Here is a 20,030-nt window from a genome sequence, read left to right on the forward strand (position 1 = left end):
CTTTGCAATGTGAAATAGTACTGAAAGTTAGGACGAAATACGGAATAAATTCTTTTCCATCACACTTTTTAAATGGCTACTTACTTTATACACATTTTTGAATCCATCCTCCTCTTATTTTATGAACAGTAATATTTTCATAAGTATCAAGGATAAAGCTTTTAATTTTTTTGCTGTTTGCTGCCCTTTGAGGTTTGTTATTCTTTCCACGGTGACCTGTGCAGATGTAGACTCCTTACTTATAGCATAAAACAGAATTAAACTCTAACTGTAGAGTTCCTGTTGTTTCTTCACCATGCAGTGTTTTACACATCACATATATGCATATAATATTCATAATTATTCTATATTCTGAAACTTGGAAGGGATCCATTCCAACAGGAATGCCAATGCTCTTTTTCTTGAGATGCAATGTGTTATATGTACCTATAATTACTCATTCCAATGTAATATACTTTATTTTTCTACCAGTTTGTATATGTAAACTAATGGGGAACAGCACCATAATAAACACTCTGTATGGCTGAAGTCTTTGTAACCTTAAAAGCCTGTAAATGACATTATTAATATGATGTTTTACCCAATCATCTGTCTTCTGTTTTTCAGAGTGCTTAGGTGCAGTGGAAGGAGCTCCGCTCACACAAGACTTGCTGATTCGAACAGGAGCTGAAAAACTTGGGGGAAAAATCACCCTCATCTCCCACAGTCACAGTAGTAGGACTTCTGCTCACGGGGGGTCGTGCACTGCAGCTGCCCCTGAAGGTCAGCAGAGAGAGGGCATGGCCACCGCTCCACAGGAGCCTGGCCTGGGTGGTGGGCTGCCGCAGCCCCTCGGCACCACTGTGGTGGCAAGAGTGGGATGCTAATAGACGTCTCACAAGCTCTGCAGGATGCTAAACTCAACACCAGCTGTCAGAAATGCCTTCCAAGGCCTTTGGTCATGGTCAGACAATGGGGTGGGGGTGGGGGTGGTGGTGTCTTAGGAGGTATTAAAAGTATTGGCCAGCCTTATAATCTGGGGTTATGGAACAGCCTCTCAGAAGGAAATGCTCTGGTCCTAGTTTTTGGACTCCAGGGAAACTAGGAAATGAAGTTGTGGCTTGGATTTAGTAGTTGGTTATGCCATTTGCACATGCAAAACCCCAAAATAAAGAACCACAAGCAAAATGAAAACAGAAAACTGTAAAGGCAAGGCCTTTCAGAGCAAATTTTGACTCCAGGATGCCAAATGAAGGTATAACAATTACATAACCGGAATCATTTTTCTATGTTTAGTACCTGAAAATCCAAGCTAACAGTCACACCTCACCTAAATTCTGATAGGTGTCTTCTCTCAATTTACATGTACTTGGTTTTGCAAAGAAAAATTCCTGCTTTGTTACTCGATGGTGCTGTCTGTTGGTGTTTCTTTTCTTCCTTTCTGATACCTTCTCTTCATTTTTGTGTTGCTCCTCAGACTCCCCTTTTCCCATGTCTCCAGGTGTGTCTTTCAATCCTTCTATTCCAACACTTTCTCTGACTTCACTTTTCTTTCACAGTGATTTTTTTCCTTTCTTTCTGTATTATCAGTGTACAATTTCCAACGTATCTAGCAACCTTAGGGTAGCTTGAATAGCTAGAGGACAGCGGAATGGATGTCTGAGAGTTAGTATTCTTTGCAACTGCCAATAGCTTTAAGCAAGTCAGTTTATTTTTCAGTATTTCTCTTTTTTTCTCCCCATTTCTAATAACACAGATAGAGCTATCCCCCTTTCTGAATAAAATGCCATAATGTTCACAAGAGCTATACCGATAGCAAATAGTGTCAGTAGCAGAAAAACAGGAAAGCTTTCATCATCAGTACAGAATGGACCTAAAGGTTTTATAAATTAAAGGCCAATTATTCCCCGAGGTGCATGGGGGGCTACTTCCGCTGTAATCAGTCTTGCGAATGTGAAGGCAGAACAGGACCTTGACTGTCTGTATCTGGACTTTGTCAGCCCATTTGTTTGTGACCAGAATTGTATCGTTACCCTGGTTTTCAATAAAGGGATGTTCACTGAGGCATCACATTGATATTTTTGAAGTATGTTCCACATTTTCAAAGGAACAAATTTATCAGAAAAGAATTGAAATGTCTAGCTGTTTCAGTATGCTATCAAGATTTCACCTCCTGCTGCTGTGCAAGTGCGTTCATTTTTCACCTGCTGGGTGTAATGGGAATGAGTTCAACAAATGAAAGCATGTTAACAAGGAGATGATTCGGCCAAACCATGTTCCTTCCTCCTAAGAAATAAAAAAGCCCTGAAAAACAAACCCCAAGGGCACCAGCTTGTTTTCATTACTCAGCGATCAGATCTGATCCCCAAATGATATAGTCAGGGACAACGTTGGCAGTAGACTCATGGGATTTCAGCAAAGTTGAGCTCCCACTCTTCATCTGACCTGTACCTGGGTTGGCTGCTGCCTGAAGGAGCTTAGTCCTTAGGCATCTCTTGCCTTATTGTCTGAAAGCTGTCTCTTTGTGGAAAAACTTGTCAGGCTTTCATCTCTGAGCCCTGTACCAGGCAGAACCATTTGCGGGTATTTTAAGTCTTTTTGTGCTTCTGTAAAATGTGGCCTTTAGCAAGAACCTTTGGACATTCCATTGAGTACGCTCACTAAATCTGAGGAGGGTTGCTGTTCTGGCTGACACATATGGCTCACGACCCTGAGAGCTAAAGAGCTGACTGCAGCACCGGGCAGCAAACCAGGCTGATTCTTTGGGCATTGAATCTTCAGTGTTACTGGCTAATATGGCACAGAAAGCAGTGGCTGAAGGTGTGCAGTTACTCTGTGACATGATTATTCTTCTGGAACCTATGGAAAATGGGTGGGTGAGCCCAGTCTGGGTCCTTGCTGACAGGCCAATTGGAATAATTGGTGTCTTTTCTGCAGCATTTCTCAGCAGAAAGAGCAAGGCTGGAGCTGAAAGGAGGAAAAATCTCTTCATGGAGCATTTTATGTCTAGGATTGAGACCTTTTGAAGGATTTAAGTCACAAACACAAATGAACCATCTGACTAGCTATAACAGCTATTGGGGGACAGAGGGAGAAAAGAGAAGGGGAGAGAGACAGGGAATCACATCCAAAGAAGGTGATGCTGTTTGGAAAAAATGCCTCATACAGTTTGGCATCTAGTTCTTAACATGCTATTGCCAACCTGCAAGTTCATTTGAGGTTTATAGCAAGTTACAGGAAGAATAAAAAGTTAATCATGTGCAGAGCCTTGGTGTTGTATTCTTGCCATCTATTTCAATAGCAGTAATAACATACAGACTGAGGAGTGATTACAGAATGGCACAAGCAGCTTTCTACTCGAGTTTGCAAATGTATTTCCATTTAAAGCTTAATTTTTATGTTTTTCATCCAAATTTAAGAAAACAAGAGGATGTGAGGTCCAAGAACACTACATATGGATTGGATCTGGGATCAGATTTTTCTAGCAGTTTTTAGCCGAGTTAAACATAGGGACTTTTCACCTAATATCTAAAAACATAAACAGCAATAAGATGAAAAGTGGGGAAGCTCAGTGACGAAGGTGGTTGCTTAACAGAAGACTTAACTACATGTTGAAGCCTGTATCTTTGTAACAAATCACAATAGCTCCTATTAAAGGTTTTGGGGATTTAAAGCTGAGGAGAACTGTTGAAATGCTGTCTGGGCCTGGATCTAGCTCTCCAGACTAAAGATTAATTTAATTCTCTTTTTAAGAGCAGCAAAGTTTATTTTATTCTTGCTGGGTTTTTTTTCATAGCTATGAACTTTACTGTCATCTGCTGATATCAAAGATCTTAAAGCATCTAAAATTATCATTGGTACATTGCTACAATAAAGAAGTAAGCGTCTCAAATAATAAACCATGCACTAGAAAGTCTTTTCAGTGGATAAAACTTTTTCCTTTCTCCTTCTGAAATAATTTTTGAGTGGTAATTACCTCTTTGAAAATCTACTTTTGTCTTGTACCTGGCTGTAAACTTAACAGAAGGTTTTTACTCTTTGCTCTCACGTCACACAAACGGAGTGCCAAATTTTACCTGTGGCAAATCTGTGCCTTTAACTACATCTAGCATCTTTATTAGCACGTTAGCATGCATCTGAGTGATCCTGATACATTGTAAACACACCCGACCCAAAGTATATAGCAACAGCATATAAAGATTCTTATATTTTTTAAAGGACTTGAAATTCAGTGAAAGCTTGCTGTGGATGAGTGGTCCTACTTATTAGGGATGAATTCTAACAGCTCCAGTCCACAAATTAATGCTGCCTGTGGGAAAAATAAAGAAATTTATTTTAGAAAAAAATGTTGCCTTTGCATTTCTTTACTTCTTGCCCTTTTTTCTTTGTTTGATGTTTCTTGTGCACTGCTTTTCCTCCTTGTTTATCAAAGTAACTAATGTATGGTCTGTTGATGCACAACACTGCTTTGATCTTAGAGTTGGTATTTGGCTGACAGTAAGATGAGAAGCAAAAGTGTGAAGGATTTTCCCATGGTAGGACAAGAGTTGTAACCATGCCTCTAAGTGAGAAACTTAAGCAGGTAAAGAAAGGTTGGACTGCAGAAAAGTAAGACAAAACTATTACTTTGTTTTGGGAGATAATATAGTTTGAGTTATGTGTTTAAAATACTTATTAAGATCAGTTTATATTCAGCTACTTTGAATTGTCCAGCAGTTTCATTATATAAAATAGTAAGGGTTTTTGATTGTTTTGATTTTTATATTGCCAACTGTCCTGCCTATTTCCCGTAGTTTCTTGCCTCCTTTGCAGTGTTATGTCAGATATAGGAGAGAAAGTTTTCCACTTATTCTGATTGGAAAAGTTTTCTCAAAAGGATACCTCTTTGATTTGTAACCTTGGGTTGTTTGTTCAGTATTGGTTCGATCACCTTCTTTAGCAAGAGAGCATAAAATTTGTTTAACAGTGCAAATGTCTGGCCTAGCCTAAGTTTGCTGAGATTTCTGGGTACATGTAATACTGTCTGTATAGATCTGTCGTATTTATCTGCATCGTGATTATACTGGCCTTGCTGCAGTACTGATTTGCACTAGAAATGTGATGCCTGCAAGTACCAGCACACTCAGGTTCTAAAAGAGTTGGTTGATACTTTGAATTTCAACAGAAAAGACAGGGGAGAGAGGACATTAAAATTCTGTGGAATAATTTTTTTTTTTCTTCAGCGTTGTCACTAAAGAATTTAAAACCTAAATCCTGAGGCTTCTTTCACCTCCCCCCACAAAATTTTACATTTGAAATAGAGCCTGAAGGCTTAGTAACAATTTATTAAGAATGCAAAAATGTCACCATCTTTCCTGATGAAGTTTCATCTCATAAAGATTTGTCTCATTCTTTAAAATGAGGAGAAGTTTCACTCTCATGGTTTGCCACAGTTGAGTCCCGTGATGGGTATTATATAATGCATATGATTTACACATATGCTTGGTTCTACATTCATCTAAACTACAATGCTTGTCAGTTGCTCTCTGGTTGCCATTGTGGCTATACTCCTAAAAGTGAAGGCATGTGGATATCCTTGTAGCTCCAGCACTGCAGGTAGGAATATTAGGCGTACGATTTCACTTATTTCCAGGTATCAAAATGCTGGAAGCAGAGATCAATACCAAATCGATGAGCATAAGAAGAAAAGTAGTTAATCTACAACTTTTATTTTCTCTCCTAGAAAATTGGTTGTATCAATAAGAAACACCAAAACCTTGTCTTTAAAAGAAGTAATTTTTAGGGAGCCAGACAAATGTAATGTACAACTTATCTGGTTCTCTGAAATGTTGAATGATAGATAAATATGAGTTGAGTTGGAGTGACTACGGTGAGAAAGCCGAGTTCCAAAAGTAAGACAGTAATGTTTCTGTGGTAGAAGTATGTCTGTATTTTTCTCATAACTTTCTAGGGGAAAAAAAAAAAAGAATCTTGTGCATGTCTTCCTCATCTTGAATTTGTACAAGCTAGCAGCCAATTTAATAAATGACAAAAATATTGCTATGTTAGGATGTTGCCATGAAAGTATTGTTCCCGATATATATTTGAATATAATAATAATACTGTATGGTACTGTATATGTATTACACATATACATTTTTTCTGCATCCACTAAGTATGTGGAATAATTCAACTTCTGTAATTCATTTTGTTAAAAGATACACTAGTGTTATAACATTCATGGATGTACAATTTATAAATTTAAGACACTAAAACTATTTATTTATGATTTTTAACTTCTACTGAAACTGTAGTGTCATGATGGCATGTACAGAGTAATATCCTTGGACTTCCTGAGGCCTTGGCTGGCACAGTTGTCAAATTAAACTGGGACATTTTGTAAATATATCTTTAATAAATACATATGTCTGTCATGCTTCCTTACTCAGTCTTATAAATCAGACTGTATCTAGCTGTCAGATACTCTCAACCCAGTCAAGTAAAAATTATAGCATCTAGGCTCACATCCTTCTCTGAAAATATTTATTTATACCAGTGACATGTCAAGGACACACAATTTTTTTTTTTTTCCCCAGCAACAAAACCATTAACTGCTGGCTCAAGTCGCTCAAGTCCCTGCCAGGAGGGCAGGGGTTAATACATAGAATTTATAAAGGAGGAACACATCAGCCAAGCAAAATAAATGCTGGATAGCATTTTAAAAAATTCTTGTTAAATGCCATATATTGAGCATTCAGGTTTGTCTTAGTACACAATAGTAATTTTATGCCGTTCATCATCTTCACCCCCATTTCATCGACAGATGAACCTGCATTCCTGTGTTGCAAAGAGATGTAGAGGTTGCCTCCAGGTTTTGCCTCTCTGCAGTATCTAGTAATTAACCGTTACAGTTCTAATGACACATCAGACACATCATAAACTATTCCTGTATCTTGAGTGAAGGAGTTAACAAGCTATGGAGAATATGAAGCTATTGCTTATCCTAGTTCCATCAGCTCTTCTGAACAGAGAATACAGTTGAGAGTCAGATGTGGGAAAAGAGTGGATGAAGGAATCCTTGGTATTTTTAAAAGAATAAGGCTTTTTATTACATATGCATGAACAGATGTTCAAGAACATCACTTGTCACTTTTCTTTTTTAGCAATTTTAGACTGTAATCTATTTAAATCAACTAATAAAACTCACCTGCATTTATTTTAAGACAGGAAGAAAATGAATCTTAACTCTTTGAAATCTTTTGCTTAAATAATTAAAGAATCAAAATCCCAGTTTACTTCAAACTTGCAACTCATTCTAGTCATCCTGCAATACTTTTTCATTTTTCTTTCTTGTCTCTGAGATGAGTACATTGTCAAGTACTTTTTTAGGTGTGATAGATGCAGCTTTATTTTGAGCTTTCCATTTATGTGTTCATGTTAGCTAGTTTCTATGATGATCTGCATTCTTTTGCCTAAAGGGTTTATTCTTGCTATGTCCTGTAAGATGAGATAATGTAATTTCCTCACTTTTTGCCGTAGTATATTTGAGAGAATTGCCAACTGTCCAAAATAAAGTTATAAAAATCTTGAGATAGAAAAGTTAGATTACAGTTTGATACATTATGAGAAGATCCTTAAGTTTTGGACCTCTTATTCTGGATATACTGGAGGAAGTATGGACAAGAGGGAAGGACACCTGCCCCAGAAGTCAGGAGGTCTGTTCTTTCACAAGCCAAGGGCCAGTGGGACAGGACACAACATGAGGGACCTGGGTATTGGGACTTTCTCTAGAAATCTGCCACAGCTTGTCTTGATCGCTGTTTAAAACAAGGCCATAACTCTGCTTTCTACAGGAATAATCACGGAAGGAATTGCTTTCAGAAGGGTGATACTTTCTCAATAATAATGACTGCTGCCTCCGTGCCAGAAGTGAGTGGAACTTGAGTGAATGCATTGCACAAGAGAAAACAGAGTGGGAATAGCCCGGGGAGGAAGCACATCGCCTCGCAATCTTGAAAAGGAGTTAATCACTTTGGAATCCCTCCAGGTATATGACAGGGAATTGAACTTATCACAAATGAAATCTTTCATCAATGGCTTTTAACTAGTTATCTTCTTGTCTGAGGGACTCACTTGCTTAACAGAAAATAGAGTCCCTTTTTTAAACCCTGTTATAATTGTTTTAATAATATTATTTATAATGAGCTTTTGGAGAATGGAAATATGATATCTGAAAACAACAAAAAAAAATCATCCTGAAAGTTAAGCATTTTTAAAAACCAGAACCACGGAACCATATAATGAAGGTTGGTTTGGGTTCCCTAATAGGGGTAACTTTTGTACTGATATAGCTGTTTGTTTGCTTTTCCTAAAAAGCCCCGGGCTAATGCAAGCATAACCATTCCATTTAAGGCAGGACCTGATGAAGAGCAGTCCTGTGGACTCTGATAGGCTGTGATGGATGTTTGCTGTGATCCTTTCTGCCCTTGAGATCTGTGTATATCTGAACTAGCCACAAACACCCCAAAAGAGTTTTGAAACCAGATAATTAACTGCCGTTCTGGTAGTTACCATGTAGCAAAACTATGGATGCAGAGCTAGAGGGATGAGGAAGAGAAACAGTGCAACAGCTTCAGGGTCTCAAGCCAAAAGCTTGAGAAATTTAAATAAAAATTACAATTGAGTGATAAGAGAAAGTTCAATCTGATGAAACCTGGATTAGAAACAGAAAGAGACAGCAACAGCATTTAAGTTTGGACAAATTCTATGTTTAGAGAGGGACAGACAAGATTAAAGTTCCTCTCTACCTTGAAATCTGGATAGTACCTTAATTTTAAATTGGATAGGTTGAATGTTATTTCTTCACAATTTTACAAGGAAATCCATCAAAAGTGGGCTGAAGAAGCATCTATTGTAGATCCAGACATATAAGGAAACAATGAGAGAGCGATCGACTTGGGGAATTCTGCTGTTTTTCTTGAGGTAATAGCATTGTGAGGCACTGGAGCAGGTTGTGAGGCACTGGAACAGGTTGCCCAGGGAAGTTGTGGATGCACCGTCCCTGGAGGTGTTCAAGGCCAGGCCGGATGGGGCTTTGAGCAGCCTGGTCTAGTGGGAGGTGTCCCTGCCTATGGCAGGGGGGTTGGGACTAGATAATCTTTAATGTCCCTTCCAACCCGAACCATTCTGTGATTCTGTGATTCCTCCTGGTTTTATGAAATCTAATTCCTTTTTGTTATATTCTCACAAATTCAAGGTAATAGTAGTGTTAATAGTGTACCATATGGATTTACGGTCTTGAACCTCTTTCATAATGGGTATTTTTCCCCAAATAAGCCACTGATATTTTTACGTGAAATTAATTTAGGGATTAAATTGCAGGTATTAGTTGCAGCAAATTCACCTTTAACCTTCTCTAGAGAAGGGTGCAGTTCTTAAATACACATAGTGAATTAATCATGAGCTTGTTTTTCTGAACAAAAGCTGTATTTGAAAGAATTTATTGTGAAAGAAGTTGTATCATACATAATGAAGTGTTATAAAAGCCCTGAATGATTTCAAGTGACTAATCCCACATTAAGCGTCTGTGCCTGGAACAGCTAGAAGTAAGTACAGAGGGCCTGATGTAAAGCATGTTGAAGTCAATGGCTTTTTTCCATTGTCTGCAGTGGACATAAGGTTGTTCTATTTCATGGGACGGAAAAAAATTATTTTATGGAACAAACATGCACAAAGAAACACAATTCATTCCTTAAATACGTGTGCTTGCTTCCTGACAGTTTTTAATGGGAAACATGTGTGCACTGTGAGGTGAGCACATTGAATTACCCAGATTTTTGAAGGGAATTAGTCACTTTTGCAGGAGAATCAATATCCAATAACAGGAACTGATCAACAGTGCTTGGGTTGAGCTGAGCATGCCGACAGTGTGCTGTGAGACACTAGCTTTCATTGGTTTTCTGATTCTTTAAAAATTAAGGGTTGAAGGACCTAGACTGTCTCAGGATCAAGCATTGAATTTATGTCATATTTTTCTAAATCTGGAAATGGGACAGCAAAAAGTGTTGCTGTAGAGTTAATTTATGTTCCTTCAGCTGCTGATGTAGCAGAAAAAAATGAAATGAATGGTTGCAAGCTGCATATGGCTTTAGCAATGTGAAAGAGCTCTAACAAACTAATAATTGTATACAATACAATAAAATATTAAAAATTCACTAGCTTTTGTGTCCTGAGGAACTGCTTATTCCTCCAGACTATGAGCCAGATCATGAAGATCAATTTCAGTAAGAGAAATAATTATCATTTGATATTAAAGAAAGAATTCCAACATTTTATATTCACTTCCTAGGTATAATGATTTTTTTAAAACATTTTCTTCATGATGGACAGGACTCATGCCTTACTGTAGCATGTTACGCACAAAGGGAGTTTCTTTAACAGCCACCTAATCCTCTAGTTCTGTTTAATGAATTATTAGAAAGCTGTTGTTGCAGTTGTTGTTGTTGTCCAAAGGCTTTTTTAAAATATATGTCTGGAACCATGACTCTTAAATGTATATATATTTATATTTTAATAATAATTTTGCATCTATTTCTAGCTAATGAAACATGTTAATTGACAGAGAGACATTTCTTTCCGTACAATTAGTGTCCATAAAGGTATTTTTCTTAAGGGAACATTCAAAGTCCACACTGGATTCTCTCATTTTATTTTAAGTGTCTTTGCAGTTGGGTTAACAGCTTTTGGAGACCAATTGCTCGGTGTGCTGGTTTTGGCTGGGATAGAGTTAATTTGCTTCATAGTAGCTTGTGTATGGGGCTATGTTTTGGATTTGTGATGAAAATACTGTTGATTACTGTTTCAGTTATCGCTGAGCAGCACCTACACAGAGTCAAGATCTTTGCTCCTCACACCACCCCATCAGCAAGTAGGCTGGGGGTGCAGAAGAACCTGGGAGGGAACACAGCTGGGAGAGCTGACCTCAACTGGCCAAAGGGATATTCCATACCACATGACGTCATGCTCAGCAATAAAAGCTGAGGGAAGAAGAAAGGGAGGGCATTGGGAGTTAAGGCATTTGTCTTCCCAAGTAACTGTTACCTGTGATGGAGCCCTGCTTTCCTGGAGATGGCTGAACACCTGCCTGCCCATGGGAAAGCGTGAGTGAATTCCTTATTTTGCTTTGCTTCTACATGCAGCTTTTACTTTACCTACTAAACTGCCTTTAGTTCAGCTCACGAGTTTTTGCAGCTTTACCCTTCCAGTTCTCTCCCCCATCCCACTGGGGGAGGGTGGGTGAGCGGCTGGCTGGGGCTGAGCTGCCTGCTGGGGTTAAACCATGACACCTGCTCGCTGTATGACCCTTGAGACTCTCTGATATGGACGTCTTCTCACATTATCAGCATGACATGCTCACCGGCTCTAAGTCTTGACATCTAGTTTTAACAGTATCACCTCAGTGGAAGAAATGAAAAAGCTCCAATAAGTTTTGTGGAGAACTAAGCAGTCAAGGGGTATACCGTATTTTCCCAGAAAATTATTTTTAAATGAACAGTGGAAGTAATAATCAGCTGCTATTTCAGCTTGTTTAATGTTCTTACAGAATGAAACGGATAACTTAAGAACAAATAGCAGATTACAAATTTGTTCATCTGTGGAAACAAATAAACAAGAAAAAGTAAGAGAAAGTGAAAGGCAATGCTGAGTTTGAAATAAGGGTGAAGAAAAATCAGGTGGCCCTTCTTTTCTCTCTTGTATTGTTTTCTTACATTGTTGAAAGGACCACACAATGTAGTCTTCTTTTACAATGAATCTTACGAATTGAGAGGATTTGCTTTTAATTATTCTAGATGGTGTGGAGAAGACCAGCAACTTTTGTGCTTCATTTCCTGACCCTATAAACACTTACGGATTTTGTCTGGTTTCAAGTGAGAAGACCCACTGACATGCAGAGGGACTACTCTGGAGCTTAAATTTAAGCAGGTGTGTAAGCGTTTGTGGAACTAGGGCTTTTTTATATTTATTGACCGACAGGTTCATTGCCCTACAGGGAGTACTTCAAAAGAGTACTTGCTTCCAGACACTTTTTTTCTTTTTGGAAAGACCACTTTTAGGTCTAGCCCTTGTTACAGCTCCACAGATTTACACTGTGAGAAGGCCCGGAGTAGTGCCACAAAAGGGGGAATTTGGGCAAGGTTGTATGGTCAGCCATGGTCTGAGTGAGGGCTTGTAGGCTGCAGTGAGTGGTTCCTTGTGCTGTCAAAATGTGTATTGCGTGTATTGCATGATGGCCACAGCTCACCCTGTGAAATACACTCCTGGGTGTGCTAGGAGAGGAGTTCTGACACAGTTTTGAAGAGACGAACCAGAAGAGAAGTACGACAATGGGACAGAGGAGATGATGCTGACAATTGCATTGTTTACAGGAGTCCTTTTGGGAGCTTTAGGGCTGCAACGGTTGCCCCAGCTACAGCTTTGCAGAGCAGCTACAAGTTGGTGTTTCTGAAGACCGCAGGATGGCCTTCATGCTGGGTCTGGGGAAACCTTCTCCATCACAACTCCTTGTACAAAGCTATTTTTTCCGGGTTTATGCTGATACAAGGGAGGAGGGAAACACATCATCCTGGTTTTTACACAAGATTTTCTTGTGTGAGCTGTAGAAAAATCACAGTTGTCTTCTTGGGATTCCCTTTATCTTTGGAGGGGGTTTCCTATGTCTTCTGTGGAACCAGAATTTGTTCTTTTATTAATTAACTCCAAAAAGGACACTTTGATGCTATGCTCTAAGTGACATGCATTAAAAAAAAATCCTGAAATTTCTTGAATTTGCATGTACAGCTCCTCTTATTAGTATTATACTGTTAGCCAACTGACTACCATTGATGAAATTTATTAATCCATTGAATTCTGTTTATAAACTTCTTTCAAGTAAATAAGACTTTGTGTAAGACATCAGCTGTTAAAATGGATGAAGACTTTAACAATTCTTATTTATGGAAGAAGAGGTATTTCTTATTGGTAAAAGTCTATAAAATCAGATGGTCTATGAAAAACAGTATGCTAAATAGACTGCTCTTGAGATCTGCTGTTTCATTTTTTGGCATGAGTATTTGTGTTAAATTGTACATTCACCTTGTAAAGTTCATTCTTTCCTAACTACATTATACTGCTATTATAAGTGCTCCAGTTAAAATGACACCTTTTTATTATAGGATGGTCTGCTAATATAGCTACAGTAAAAACTTGTCAACTTTTCCATTATAAATATAAATCCCTATTTTCAGGGACTTTAAACTCTGCTATAAATACTCGTTCCAGGCTAACATTTGGCATACAAAGCATCATCCAAACAGCAAAGCTATTTATTATAGAATTACTTTAACCATTTGAAAATACTTTATCGCAGAAAAAGTGGAAATAGTTGCATGTTGGTTTTGATCTGGCGGATCCCTAGAGTCCGGGAAGCTGGGCAGGGAGGAAGGTGCTGGGGCAAGAGGGCTGGGTTGTGCTTCCTACTGATGCTGCATCGCTCCTCTGCACTGTCTGATTCTGCTTAGGCCAGGCTGAGTTAAAGGGGCTTTTTGTCTTTGGGTGGTTTTGGTTTGGGGGGGCTTTTTCAACCATTGCATTTCTGGCACAGTCTTCCCAAGGAACTTCAATTTCATACCTGAAAAATTACTTCTGACACCCTGTCAATTTTTTCCTATGGAATGGAAAGTTCTTAAGTCCCTTCCGCTTCCGTAAGCTTCTCAAAAATTTGAGTCCTACAAAGTAGGTGTGTGAGGTCCTTACTGGTATAGTTTAAAACAGGATTATCTTGGCAACAGAGTAGTAAGGCTGCCCAGGCTTTTTCTACCTCACCATATCCTGTGGCTGCATTCAGTGCTGAAATTTAACATCTTTCTGAAGATTAATACTGTTCTCTCAAATTCTCTTTCTGTGGACACTGCTGCTAAGAAGCATCTGGCATGATATCTCTGAAAGAAGTAGTTTCAGACATACTTCAGGTTGCAGTTTCATGATCATTTTACACTGCCCTGGGTAGCAGCTCTTGCTGAAGGGACTCAGTTGTCTCACTTGTCCTGCCTGTCCTGGGATTTTCTGCAGTTCCTCTATTTGTGTAGTCAGTCAGCCAGACCCAGAAGCTGCTTTCACTGTGATAAAACAAAATACACATGGGTGTGGGTTGGTTGGCCAGACAAGGTCCCTGCCCACCTTATCAAGTGGCCCACAGGGGCAGTGGTCATGGTCAGCAGGGCATCATGAAGGTCAGACTGTCCATCTCCCACCAGCAGCCCTGTCTTGGCTCGTCTCAAATGCAATGATGAAACTGCAGTCAGTGATACTTAATGGCTGCTTGAAGACCTTCCAGAGAGTGACTGCTATGCCTTGCAGAGTGCCTGAAAGGATTTTCCAAAGTTTTTATTTCCTTGGGGTGCCCACACGGATAAAGTGCCCAGAGCCCAGGTGTCCACAGAAAAAAGATCTTCCAGGTGGCCCGATCGTCAGGCCGACACGGAGCAAATTGCACCTTCTTTAGTCTAGGAGCAACAAAGGCTTAAAGACAGTGAGGCTGCCTGCATTTGACAGCACTACACACAGCCTTGTTTGGCCAAAAATCTGTATATGTGCTCTGGAGGAGAGGGAAAGAGCAGGTGTTCTTGACCACTCATAGCCTGAAAATGCATGAGCTGAGAGCAGACCAACAGCAGACAAAAGCTTTAGCTTGCAAACCAAGTCAAAAGTGGGTGGGCTCTTAGACTTTGCTGCTTTTTAATGACAATTTGCTGGGCCTGCCTGTTGCAAACAGTTTCCGCAAGTACTTCATAGCACTAGAAAGAGTTTGCGGGGGATTTCTGTGGTTGGCAAAAACAATCTGCTCCAGCACGAAATATTTTATTATGCTCAAAGCTTTATTCTGAAAGCCCCAGGGATTATAAAGTGAAAAGAAAACAAAGCAAGAAAAGCCCCTCTGCCTTCTCAAAATTAGTTGTGAAATTTCTCGGAGGTCTCCCTTTCGCCTGTGCCTGCCGAGATGGCCTCAGGCGTCACCTCAATCTCTGCCCGTGCCTTCACTCTGCCAGCACGCTTCACTTGTCCAGGAGAGTGGAAGGAAATGCTGATATTAGGTGCAGACTCTTGCTGACTGGTATGAGCCTTTATACCCTTTTAAATATACTACTTAGTTCTCTTTGGCTGCTTCTTGAGATCCCAATTTTTTTTCCTCCCTGGAAGCTGTGTGTGTTCCCACTCTTCCGCCTCCTCCCCACTCAGTCCCAGTGTCCGTGTACCTCTGCTATTCTTCTTCTCTTGTGTGTTCCTAACTTCTTTTTCTTGCATCCAAGTTTACCAAGACTTCCTCAGTAGAAACTGCGAAGTCCAGCAGTGTGCCCAGGTGGCCAAGAAAGCCAATGCCATCCTGGCTTGTATTAGAAATAGTGTGACCAGCAGAAGTAGGGAGGTGATTGTCCCTCTGTACTCAGCACTGGTGAGGCCACACCTTGAGTATTGTGTCCAGTTTTGGGCACCTCAATACGAGAGAGATATCGAGGTGCTGGAGCGAGTGCAGAGGAGGGCAACAAAGCTGGTGAAGGGCCTGCAGAATAAATCTTACGAGAAGCAATTGAAGGAGCTGGGACTGTTTAATTTGCGGAAGAGGAGGCTGAGGGGAGACCTCATCACTCTCTACAACTACTTGAAAGGACATTGTAGAGAGGTTGGTGCTGGTCTCTTCTCACAGAAATTAGCGATAGAACAAGAGGCAATGGGTTCAAGCTGCAGCAGGGTAGGTTTAGGCTGGACATTAGGAAAAAATTCTTCACAGAAAGAGTGGTCAGACACTGGAATAGGCTGCCCAGGGAGGTGGTGGAGTCACCATCCCTGAATGTGTTTAAGACTCATTTAGATGTGGTGTTAGGGGACATGGTGTAAGGGAGAGCTTTGTAGAGTGGGGTTGATGGTTGGGCTCGATGATCCCAAGGGTCTTTTCCAACCTAAATGATTCTATGATTCTATTCTGTGATTCTAAGTCCTTCTTAAGGATGCTGCCAACGGGGAAAAAAAAAAGCTATGGCGGTTATGGAGTGATGTAAAAGTTGCAGGGCCTTGAATACATAGGTGTGGTGACAACTGGTGAAGAAGTAAAGGTTATGATAAATAGATCTGGGACATTTGAAAGATTTGAGGGTTGCTTTATTTCTCAGGCAACTTTTTTTTTTCCCTTTGAGTTATTCATAAAAGCCAAATATGGAAAAATAGAATACGTACAGAAGATTTGCTTTTATTTTGGAAAAACGCAATTGTAAAGCAACTTGAAAGCAATTGTTAACAAAAAGCCTTTTTACACGACCATTGTCATTTTATTCAAAATCATGTTTTGTTTGATATTAAAAAAAAAAAAAAGGCATAAAGACCTTCATGAAGGGCAAGCCAATTCTGCATTTCAGACTTGCTGGTCTATGTACCTTTAAGATCAGTGAAGCCCACATGGAGTTGTATTACATATGGGTAAGGCTTATTATGTTATTATTTGAGTTTATCGTCAAGTAAGTGAGACAGGGATTTATTCATGGACCACCCTGTTTAAGCCATTTCTTGTCTTAAAGAAACCAAACCGAAGTATTCCCACAAGTATTGAATGCACTCTGCTGCTTTGACTTCAGAAAAAGACCACCTCTGTTAAGCAGTGATTTATTTTTTTTGTTGGTCTCTTGGGTGACCACTGATGGCAGATATTTCTGTGTTTCCTATGGTAGAAGCAATATGTTCTGAAATATTTTGGTTATGTTTAAAGTATATGTATGAAAACGTGATATATGTTAAAGTGATGTATGGCAAAAAATAATATTGATATGCATATTGGATATATCAAGAGGAAATGTGCAAGGTATTTTCATAAGCATATGTTCTACTTTATTTGGGAGAGGAATATTGGAGAGGATGGGAACACTTATGAAAATGTATGGAAGCCTTTTATAGTGTGTTGAAGCAATTTTTCTGATAAAAGTTTGGAAAATATCCAAAAGTGTTACGGTACATAAAGGAAGCAAAATGTAACTTTTTTTTTCTTATTTTTCTTAATATGGTTAATTTATGTTCATTTACTGTAAAATCTATAAAAAACATATTTCATGTAAATTACACATTCTGTGCTGTCTATGCACACTATTGAAATTTGGTTGATTTTGTAATGATCGTTATAATGAGAATAAATACATTTCTCCACATTTATAAATATATGTAAAGTGTGCAATACATATATTTATGGAGGAAAAGACAAGTTTCATACAGATTTTTACTAGTCTGTCTTGTGTTCAGGACAACACAAACAGGGTAAATCCTGCTTTAAATATGCCTATGGAAGATACACAGGTTTATGCATATACCTGCATGCCTCTATACAGATCATAGTTATGAAGAGCATTTTCGCAAATTATAACTACACATTTTTGTAAGATCCTCAGAGAAAATTTGATGATGAGAGCAAGATGTTTGACAAAGAAAATAAATTTTAGTATCTCTTCAAAATTATTACTTAAAATTTCTGTTTCATTTCTATAAAAATCTAAAAAACGGACCTTCACTGTTGACAGATCAATGACAAATTTTATCTGCTCTTCTGAAAAAGCTCTTCTGAGCATGATTTTTTGACATCTCTCACATTCAGAGAGTTTAATGATGGCAGTAGATAAGTACTTGCTCTGCTTCCTTACATTTCTAGGAACATTCTCCATGCTGCCATTTTGCTTTGCACTGCATTATGAAGTTAAATGTTAAAATGGCATGCAGTTTCCCTCTGTTAAGCTTGAGACTTCCATTTTTTTTATACGAGGCAGTATTCTAGGACCTATAGAAAATTGCAGTGGCAACTTTCCAGAGCCTGAGGGATACATCTCATTCAATACTCATTTACACAAATGTATTCATGCCTTTCTGTTAGACTCCCTTAGATTATGACATTTAGAAGACTAAAATACACTAGTAAATGAAAAGGTTAAGTTTAGGTCTATTTTCTTCTTCATTTTTTTCTTTTCCTTTTCCTTTCCCCCCTCTCTCATTTTTCTCTTTCTTTGTATCTCCCATGTTTCTCCTTTGAAACTATGGCACCCTTTCTTCCTTTCCATATCTAGAATGTGCAGCTTTAAAGAGTTGTTTACAGGAAAGGAACTCTAGGAGTTTGACCTTTGCACAATAACCTGATATTAGCATATAAATTCATTACTTGAAGGACTTCAAATTAAAGTAAAAATCCTTACTTTGCTTTTCAGTACTTCAAAAATATACATTTTATAGTTTCCTGAGTTGTTTCCCAGGAAGCTCCCTGTGAGTTACTAAAACCAGAGCTTTAGGACCCTTGATTTCCTAATCTGATGGAGGTTCCTACCGAAGTTTGTTTCATCCCAAAATTTTCAATCTTGCCTGCAACTCGACAGTGTTGCTGAGAATGCAGAAATGCCAGGGATGCTCAGGAGAGGTATCTGCAAAGCCTAACATTTGCCTAGAAAGGCCAGTCTACTATTAACCTCTGCTGCCAGCGGAGTGAGAGCAAGAGTCTCCTCTGGGCATGGGGAAGAACTCCTAAGATTAGCATCCTCTCTTGGCCTTTGTAGGACCCGCCTGTCTACACTGACTACAGAACGAAGCTTGGCGGGTTAGTAGCTCCCAAGTCTTTGTGAATCCCTCTTTGTCATACTTAGAGACAAGAACTTCAAGGGTTCTGAAAAACAAGCTAAAAATTAGATGATTTTCAAATGCTAAGTGTCTCATTTATGTAGTCTCATGGGTCTTGGTTTTATGCCTCCATTTCTCAAGTGATACATAATTACTGCTATCAAAATAGGGTGGTTTTTTCCTATTTCATCAGACGTTATTGGAAATTATATTTCAGCTTAGTGTTTGAACCTAAGAAACAGCTGAACAAAATTTAATCATGATGACTCTTATCCAATTGCAAAAAGAGAAGTTTTCTCTAAATTAACAAAATATGGAGCAATATTCTTGAATGCAGGTATATCAAGTGATGATGTTTCTAAAAAGGTGCATTTTGAGTATTATCATAATCAGATTCCCACAACAGTAGCAGATACACTGTACCCTTAAAAACCTGGATGGATTTGAAGATATATTTCTTCTAAATGTTATTTGAAGATATCTTCCACTGATTTTTCTGTCATAGCTACATTTTTGATATGAAATAATTATTAAGTTCTCCATCTACATGATCTTATAGCAACACAAATGACAATGTTTCAACCTTCTTATCTAATTGACAAGTAACTATAGTCTTGAACCTTATTTCAGATGTACTAAAAAAAAGAGGAATAAACGTCCAGAGCTGGATCTTTGAGCCGTTTTCCAGTGCTTCAGTTCCTGAGGACTGTAAGAATAGGCTGCCTAAAGGTTTTATGTCACCACTTTTTCATGCAAAAGAGGAAGGTGCTCTTGAACTACAAAGGCCGCTGCAATTTCCGGTTACACCGCAGATTCAGCCTGGCATAAATACCTGACCTACTGTATTTATTAACTATGGCATGTCTCACTGTGAGAGGCTCATCTGAGATCTCAGGACGCAAAGTAACTTTTAAGTCTACTTTCAGCATGGAGGCACTTACTGTCCTAATCGCAGTCCTCCAGGTCCTAGGAAAGCCTCTGCTCTTCAGTTTCAATAACACACATTGACATTTCCATACGGTCCCCCAGACTATGAATTATGCTGCCCTTTTGCTATAAGCCTGAGGCATTTTCTAGCCTCGCATTCTGGCTTTTCCATAGTGCCTGAGGCTTTATAAAGATCTTGATAACTCTTTTTTTTTTTTTTTTCCAGAAGGGAATTAATATATACTCTTATTTGAATTATAATTCCCTAATGGAGAAGTGAACCCAGAGGCAGATGGGTAGGAGAGACAGAAAAAAAATCTACAGGTAAGGCTAGAAGACAGCAAAGGGTTTGTCATACAGCTGGATGATGAAGTGACAGAGACGGTGCTCTTGGCACATTACATTTCCTATTAAAAAAAAATATTGCCCTTTAGAAACTTTTGAAAGTGTTTTAGAACATTTGTAACCTTACAGAA

General features: G+C 38.9%; 1 long non-coding RNA gene across 1 annotated transcript; it reads left to right on the forward strand.

The window, feature by feature from the left end:
- The first annotated feature begins 606 nt into the window (after positions 1 to 606).
- On the forward strand, positions 607 to 13,049 carry LOC141748209 (uncharacterized). The gene is made up of 4 exons (XR_012588946.1): positions 607 to 762; positions 7,812 to 8,005; positions 10,823 to 11,117; positions 11,808 to 13,049. It is a non-coding gene; the product is annotated as an uncharacterized LOC141748209 (long non-coding RNA).
- Positions 13,050 to 20,030: the final 6,981 nt, after the last annotated feature.

Source organism: Larus michahellis, chromosome 1, assembly GCF_964199755.1.
Source record: "Larus michahellis chromosome 1, bLarMic1.1, whole genome shotgun sequence".
Classification (NCBI taxonomy): domain Eukaryota; kingdom Metazoa; phylum Chordata; class Aves; order Charadriiformes; family Laridae; genus Larus; species Larus michahellis.